General features: G+C 40.7%; 1 long non-coding RNA gene across 2 annotated transcripts in view; it reads right to left on the bottom strand.

The window, feature by feature from the left end:
* Nucleotides 1–4704: 4704 nt before the first annotated feature.
* The window catches only part of LOC129461917 (uncharacterized), a 34413-nt gene continuing 30702 nt past the window's right edge, over nucleotides 4705–8415 (bottom strand). For both annotated transcript variants that reach the window (XR_010115576.1, XR_008650729.2), the window contains one exon: nucleotides 4705–6305. This is a non-coding gene — a long non-coding RNA (uncharacterized lncRNA). The remainder of the gene's footprint in view (nucleotides 6306–8415) is intronic.

Raw genomic sequence — 8415 nt, 5'->3', positions numbered from 1 at the left:
GTGCTGTGATTACAGGCGTGAGCCACCGCGCCCGGCCTCCCTGTGTCTCTTACTCTCCTTCTCTACACATCTATGCATTGCCAACTTAGCATACTTGCAAACAGCTATAAAAACTGAATCTGGATCTCTCGGATCCTTCCACAAATTTTTAGATATAGAAATACTGAACGAATGCCTGGAAACTAATATATCAACCTCAAGAATGGATTGAAGAGTGTGTGTGTATGTACATGCATACGTGCATGTTTTCCAAATCACTTTATTTTTTGACAATGGCTACAAGAGTTACAAAAAGTATAATCAACTCTTTTTTGGTTAATTACATTATGCCTTACTAAGGACAAAAAAACAAATATGAAGACTAAATCTACCCATATTTTTTTTTCTCAATTAATGTCACCAAGCGTATCAATGGATTGTTTTTCGCTGCAAGAAACAAAACACCCAGTTAAAAGGGGTTTACACAGTAAGGACACACCAATAAGTGAGGAAGTAGGTGGTTTCAGGAAGGGTTCATTCAGCAGCTCAATAATTGGTCTCTCTCAGAGTCTCCTGGCTTTCCCTGATGGTTGCAATTTGTCTGTCGCAGCATTAGGCATTACTTCTTACATGGCAAGTCAAGGCAAAAAGGAAAGCCAATTTTGATGAACGGTTTTATGCAATATTTCCCAAGAGCGCCCAGCAAATTCCTACTGTCTTTCTCGTATGCCAAGTTTAGGATGCCCACCTCTAAGCCAATTGCTGGCCAAGGGATGTTCAAGAGTGGCTCAGATCAATCAAGTTCCCTCCCTTAGGATCCTCCTGGTCCACCTGCCTTGACACATTGCTGTTTAAACCTAGACCCAATCAAGGTTCTGCTAGGAAGGGAGTAGCAGGATTGGACACTGCGTAGATAATCAATAGTTGCCTAGTTACAATACTTTCTTCATTGCTTAAATATGCCTGTTTGAACAAAACTGTATAAACATTCTTAACTGAATAACGAATTGCATAGTTGTCTGCAATTGGAACAGAAATCTACTGTCTATATGACAGAGGTCTGGAAGTCCTTCTTATAAATTAAATTCAAAGCAAATTTTCTAGTTTCCAACTTTTAAAAAACTTTATCTAGGCTATTAAAATCCTAATATTCTTACAAAGTTAATCTTTCCTCCAAGGGTCTCTGTTTTTTAGTGGTCATAAGACTGAACTGCCAGTCAAAGATCTAAATATGTATTAATAAGTATTAATAACTAAAGCTGATCATCTTTCATCACTTCTGTTTTTATCCGACAAAATAAAACAAATAAATCAAAAATTGCTGAGATTGGAATGATTGTAACTAAACTCAGCTCACAATGAAGTGGTGTGTGTGCACATATGTATCCGTGTGTGTGTGTGTGTGTGTGTGTGTAGTATTAGTCATCAACTACCCATGCTGACCTGTTAGCAATATGGCTTACTGATATGATTATTTGAATAAAGCTATACATTTCAAGTCCACTTAGGAAACCAATCAGCAATAGCTCTGAATTCAGTAATAGCTTAGATATTTTCACAAGGACCAGGCCAAATGTGTAGTCAGCCATGTTTAGCTTTGCGCTGACATTGGAATCAACGTCCGATAAGGGGAAAGCAAAGATATTCAGAGAAAACAACTCCAGAGTCAAAGGAGATTTCATGCCAGCTGAAAACACACTTGTAAAGAGAATGAATGTCTGTTTTTCTGCTCTTTTATCCCCTTATAGAACTCTCTCAATCAGCATCATCCGCTCACCAGCCCCCAGTGTTTTCATCCCAGTGAGCTAGGGCTTCTTTCCTAAATAGGCAATTAGCATTGCAACCTTCCTCCTCCCATCCCCACCAAAGCTTACCTATCCTGTGTCCCGTTCCAAGATGACCCTGCTTGAAGTGATGGAAATGAATCCTAAAGATGAAATTAAATGTCACTGTGCTCATGGGCAGTAACAGTTTGGGAACGAGACTTGCAATGTAGCAGTTGCTTACAGGTCATGACCAAAAGGAGTAATTCATCCTGCAGATCACAGGTATCTCAGAGAGGGAGGTAGGTAGAGAGCTCTATTTGGGACAGGAGAGGTGTCTCCCAGATCAGACCAAGGTGGTGGCCTTCAGTTCCATTTGGGTTTCTGGACAGCTCTGACGACAAGGACAGAGGTTTGGTCACGTGGAGGTCTTGAGTCCAAGTCTCTCCACTTTCAACGTGTACAAGTCACAGACACAGCCCTCAGAACCTCCACAGCAAAAGGCTGAGTCCAGCCCAGACTCCGCAAATTCCCTCTTCCCTCGCAGGCCAAACAAGAACTAATTTTAAATCACCACAACCCAGCTTGGGGAAAAGGCCCAGGAAAGCTCTGCAACGGAACAGACAAAACTGTGCACTCCACCCAAGTTGTTTACTTCTCCACGGAGCCTTTCAGGGACTAAACACTGGTCTGGGGTTTGGGACGTCGTCCATTCTACCCTGAAATTCCCTTTTCAGGTTAGGATTAGGAAATCCATCCCCATATTGGTCCCCACCTAGCCAGAAGCTCCTGCCTTTGTCCTCTTTTCAGTTTTCATTAAGAATTCAAGTCTGGATTCCTATAACAGAAGAGCTGAAGAAAGAGTCCTGCTAAAATTTGTCTATACCTGTCTATACCATATACACACTTAAGCTAGAAGCTTCTGTATCAGTCAGGGTTCTCCAGAGAAAGAGAACCAAGAACAGATTTTATATCTATATATATATATATTTCATATCATTAAGAAAAAACAATTTATAATTTGCTGTATAACATAATATGGAATATAACATATAATATAGCATAATATGGAATATATATATTCCATATTATGTTATATAGCAAATTATAAATTATTATAAATGCATGTATTTATTATGATATATATTAGATATCAAATTATAAATTATTATAATTTAAGTATACATAAATTTACTTGTATTTATAAATGATAATTTGGCACATAACATAATATAGAATATATCATGTAATATAAATTTTATTAGAAATAGCATGTAATTATTATATTATATAAAGGTAACATAATTGTGTGATATAGTTTATATAAAATAATACAATAACAATATAAAATACAAGTTTTTATTAGCTTATTTACTTTCAGGAATTAGCTCATGCAATTCTCAGGGCTAGAAAGTATAAAATCCATACGGCAGGCTGGCAGGCTGGAAATTCCTGTGTGAGCTGAGGCTGCAGTCTTAAGGCAGAATTTCTCCTGCAAGTTTTTGGTCCCAAGGCCTTCAACTGATTGGATGAGGACCACCCACATTATCCAAGGTAATCCCCTTTACTGAAAGTCAACAGGTTGTAAATGTTAACATCCACAAAATACCTCCTTAGCAACACTTAGATTATTGTTTGATTAAATGACTGAATACTGCAGCCTGTCCAAATTGACACATAAACTTAACCATCACAGCTTCCAACGGCTTTGCTGGTATCTGAATCTCTATGAAATTCTTATATGATAGAAGCTTTGGGGTTGTTCAAACCTCTTAGCTATATAAAGCCACAGACTTGGTGGACCTAGGATACACGGTGTAACTCCACCCCAGGTCAGGCAGTGCCACCCCAGAAGCAGAGGTCTCAGTACCCAAATAAAGTAACAATAAAACTCTCAGGTTGAATGCTTATTATGTGTTAAGCAATTTGCTAAACATGGTAGCAGCAGCATTTGACAGGAGCTATTTCACTGAAATCAGTCCCTCACATTCTTCCTTTAGAGATGAGGAAAATCTGAGGCTCCAAAAGGTTCTGTCACTTGTCTAAGGTCACACAGTGTTTTCAATGGAGGATTAAGATTTGAACCCGACTGTTCTAACTACTGAGGCCTGCACCGTGTCCTGGAGAAAAATGTTATCTCCAAGTCTAAAAGTGGATAGATAAGGAATTTCTTCTTTCTTCCCTTCCACCTTCCTTCCCTGTCTTCTTTCCCTCCTTTCTTCCCACCTACCTCCCTGCAACTGCTATAAATGTCTACGCTGGGCACAGCCCTGAGTTCGCAAGTTAGCAGCTGGAGAGAAGGGGTGGTAATAAGGAGGGGAGGATACAGTTGAGATGCCGAGTGTTTTCAACTAGCAACTAATCAGGGTAAAGCAGGAAGAGAAGTTTTGAGTTGCAAAGCGTGTTTTTGCCAAAACTAAAAATTTGGCACTGAAATGTTAAAATGTTACCTCCGGCCAGAGATGCCCTAGAAACATCTACCTTTACTCACACTCGCACTTACCCTGATGACATTTTGATGCAAACTTTCTCTGACTCCCAGACTAGAAGAGACCAAAGGATGCTGCCAAAATCAGTCCCTGTCTTCAAGCAAAAGTGCTCACTGCATTTCAGACCTTCTCGGAGGAAGAGTCCAGCCTCTCCTAAGACACTCACCTGCACAATGAATGACACGTGACATTGTCATGGCAGCTTTTGTCCTGACCTAGCCTTAGGTAGGACTGACAAATCCACTGCATGCTCACTATTGGGTCATTCGATATTTGGAATCGGTGACCTGACAACACTGCCCTACAGAAAGGCTAACGGAAACAGAGGCTTCAGCCACAGCCCAGGAAGGGTGGTCTTTCGCACACATGGAGCAGCTTCTGCCACAACTTTTTCTTCCAAGGAAATCAACACAAATGAAAACTGGCTGATGCTCTGGTCCACCAGAGGCTGAAGAAGAAAACCGCAAAATGGAGACTGCCCAATTCTAATTTAATTCAGAAGAACAAACAGGGCATCACTCAGCGGACTTCAAATCCCCAGTCAGAAGATTTTGCCCGTGGAGCAAATCTTTTCATGGGCCATCTACCCCACCTACTCCCTCCTGCAACAGCAAGGAGGTGAAAATAGCTCATGAAGCCATGGTGAGTGACATTCTCGTGACTACATTGTCGTCAATGTTGATCTTGTACTTTTTTAAAATGTCAAGTCAAATACACAATAGGACAAATTTATTTATAAAGTAGCTACAGTACTGCTATGTGAGGCTCCCATTCTCTCTCTCTGCTCATGTCACTCAAGACCCTGCTCAAATGCCACTTCCTCAGAGAAGTCTTTCCTGGCCACCCAACACTCACTTTCCCTCGAGATCCGCTTTATTTTCTTCATGACATCAAACTGTATGTTTGTTTGTTTCCTTATGATCTGTCCCCACTATTGGAATGTAACCTCTATACAAATAGGGGCATTAATTTAATCACAGCTGTGTTCTAAGCATTTAGAACGATATCTAGCACACAGGAGGGTCCCAATAAATATTTGTTGAATGAATGTATCAATGGGCTGGTCCAAGAATCAGTCATTTAAAAGACCCTGATGAAAACAAACTGCCCTGGGGTTTGATATTTGAAGTTTCTTTTATTGGAGAGCTAATCTGAAAATTCTTGACCACAGTTTCAAATCCCATGTGTTACGATTACACTGGTGTCAGGGAAGCTCTGACTTGGCTGGTCAGCAAACTAGCTGTGGAATTTTTCTACTTGTCACATGGACAAAAATGTCCTTGAAGAGGTATATAGTGGAAAGTTTGAGATCAAGTGCTGAAAATCAGATGGCCCAGATCCCAGTCCTGGATCTGGCACTTCCTAGATGAGTCTTGAAATACTGATTTAACATTCCAGTGTTTTAGTTCCCTTGTCTGTGAAATAGGGATGATACCCATTGTATCTACTTCATAGGGTTGCATGTAAGGAAAAATAAGCAGATACATGTAAGTCACATTTACTGGCACATACGGGAGCGCTCAATAAGTGCTAGTTATTGTTAATATTATAATTTTGAAAAACTAATGGAAACATATTATTTAATCTAGGGCTAGTGCTTGGGCAAGGCAAGTGAAGCACCTAGAAGGCAAAATGTTAAAGGGTGGCTTACTCTCAGGTGCTGACCATGCACCTGTGTGACTCTGAGAATCCTTACACTTTGAGGGCTAGGTACACCACACACCTCACCCCAGCCCCAGCTCTGCAAGGAAAAAACGAGCAAGAAATAAAACAATGTAGTGCAAAAAATGTTCAATGCAGTTGGTCTCGTGGTTTAACGATGTTTACAGAAAACACCTGACTCCAGTGAAATGTAATTCACGAGAAGAGCCAGAGTTCATACAACCGCAGGACCACAGTTGCATTTTAGTGAATGTATTCCTAGAGGTCTCCAGATAAAATCCTTGCTGATAATGAGAACAGTGGTTCTCAGGGCCAATATTCAGACTTGCTTGAGGCTCCTAGGGCTTCCACCCGATATATCTGTAGGCAGGTCCACACACACATTATGCAAAGAGAGATCTTTGAGATGAACCTATAAAGACAAAACTTTATCATTAGAAAAAAAAGGGCATTCATAAATGTCATAATAATAAAATTATACTCCAAGACTTTGTACAAGATGAAAGTAGTATGAAGAAGGGGCTACAGGAAAAACCTCAAAATCATCAGATGCCCAACTTGTCCAAACACAATATAAGGAAAATGACTAATATGGTTTATTCCTATATATCATTGTTTTAGTCTCTTTTCATGCTGCTGATAAAGACATACCTGAGACTGGGCAATTTACAAAAGAAAAAGCTTTAATTGGACTTACAGTTCCACATGGCTGGGGAAGCCTCACAATCATGACAGAAGGCAAGGAGGAGCAAGTCACATCTTACATGGATGACAGCAGGCAAAGAGAGAGATATTGTGCAGGACAACTCCCCTTATAATAACCATCAGATCTTGTGAGACTTAGTCACTACCATGAGAACAGCATGGGAAAGACCTGCCCCCATGGTTCAATTACCTCCCACTGGGTCCCTCCTACAACACATGGGATTTCAAGATGAGATTTGGGTGGGGACACAGCCAAACCATATCAATCATGATGTAGTTCCTCCCATGTCGTGTGGATAAACCAACCCTGCTCTCTCTAACCACACATCTGACTGCCTTAGGGAATGGCTGAGAAGTCACAGAACCAGATACAAAGAAGGCTAACTATTTCTGGGATATGCTATCCTAAATTCTGCCCACTAAGGTTGTCCATGTAGAATGGTGGCAGATAAGCCCAATTTCCTCTCTTTCAGGAAATATGAATATTAAGCAAACCAAGACAAGATTGGTCTCTAAAGCCCAGTTCTCTATGAAGGTTGCTATGCCTCACAGTCCTGGCTACCAGGATCCGGAGAGATAGCATCCCTTTCTCCCCCTCAACACACACCAATCTTGCAATAAATCCCCATTACAGAAAGTAAACCAAGTTGAGGTCCTCTTTGCAGAGCCTGACATAAGGTTTCATACTTATCCATAATCTCCAAATGTACTAATAAATTTTGGTAATAATACAACTATCAAACTAAAAAGAGAAAATGAAAAAAAAAAAAAAAAAGGCGGGGACCAGGCATAGTGGCTCAGTCCTGTAATCCCAGCACTTTGGGAGGCTGAGGCAGGAGAACTGCTTGAGCCCAGGACCAGTCTGAGCAGCCTGCTAAGACCCTGTCTCTACAAAAAAAATACAGAAATTAGCCAGGTGTGGTGGTGAGTGCCTGTGGTCCCAGCTACTTGGGAGGTTGAGGTGGGAGGATCACTTGAGCCTGAGAGGTTGAGGCAGCAGTGAGTTATGATTGCACCACTGCACTCCACAGAGTGAAACCCTGTTTAAAAAAAAAAAAAAGGCTAAAATGCCAAGAACAAATGTGTCTGTCTGTCATCATGTTCTTCCGGCATAGATTACTGATTTTTACAGAGTTAATGAAAATATCCACGGTGATATTCATGGTGCCTCCACATTTTAAATTATTTCTCCACTGTGCTTGTAAGAAAACAGAAGCTCGGATCTATAGTTTGTTACTATAATCAATATTTTAGTGATGAACTTTCAAATATGCCATTTTGGCTGCTCAACCATTTAACTAAGTCAAAGGCTACACAACACATTTGGCCATCTTTATTTCTTCTCTTTCTCTCTTTGGCCAAAAGGTGGTAGTAGGTAATCAACTGATAGACTGCCTTTCAAAAATGGAGGTCAAAATGTTGACATCCAGGTTCCAGATGTCCTGGTTAAACAGCTGGGAGTGGAATTTGACTCCCATGGAAAGAGTTTAAGCCATGATTTAGTCACTGACCTCCAGTGTTTGCTCTGACTTCTTACAGGGGAGTTCGAAGTGGAACTGTGAAGTTTCCCAAGCTCCATGCAGGTCACTGAAGTCCACCCTGCAAACAACAGTCCTTCACCTTCTGAAGACCTGTCACCTATGAAGCAGCAAGGAAGGAATTTCTTGGCTCTGCTTCCTGGCAGTCATTACCTGTGATCTTCTATCCCGATTGGTTGACCCTAGCAACTAAGCCCCATGAAATATGTATTTAGTGGACTGAATGAATTGGACAATTGAATCAGAAAAAGCAACAAGAACTCCCAAGGTTAAAACAAG

Source organism: Symphalangus syndactylus, chromosome 14, assembly GCF_028878055.3.
Source record: "Symphalangus syndactylus isolate Jambi chromosome 14, NHGRI_mSymSyn1-v2.1_pri, whole genome shotgun sequence".
Lineage (NCBI taxonomy): Eukaryota > Metazoa > Chordata > Mammalia > Primates > Hylobatidae > Symphalangus > Symphalangus syndactylus.
Note: the sequence above shows the minus strand (reverse complement) of the source record. Positions and strands in the feature narration are given on the sequence as shown.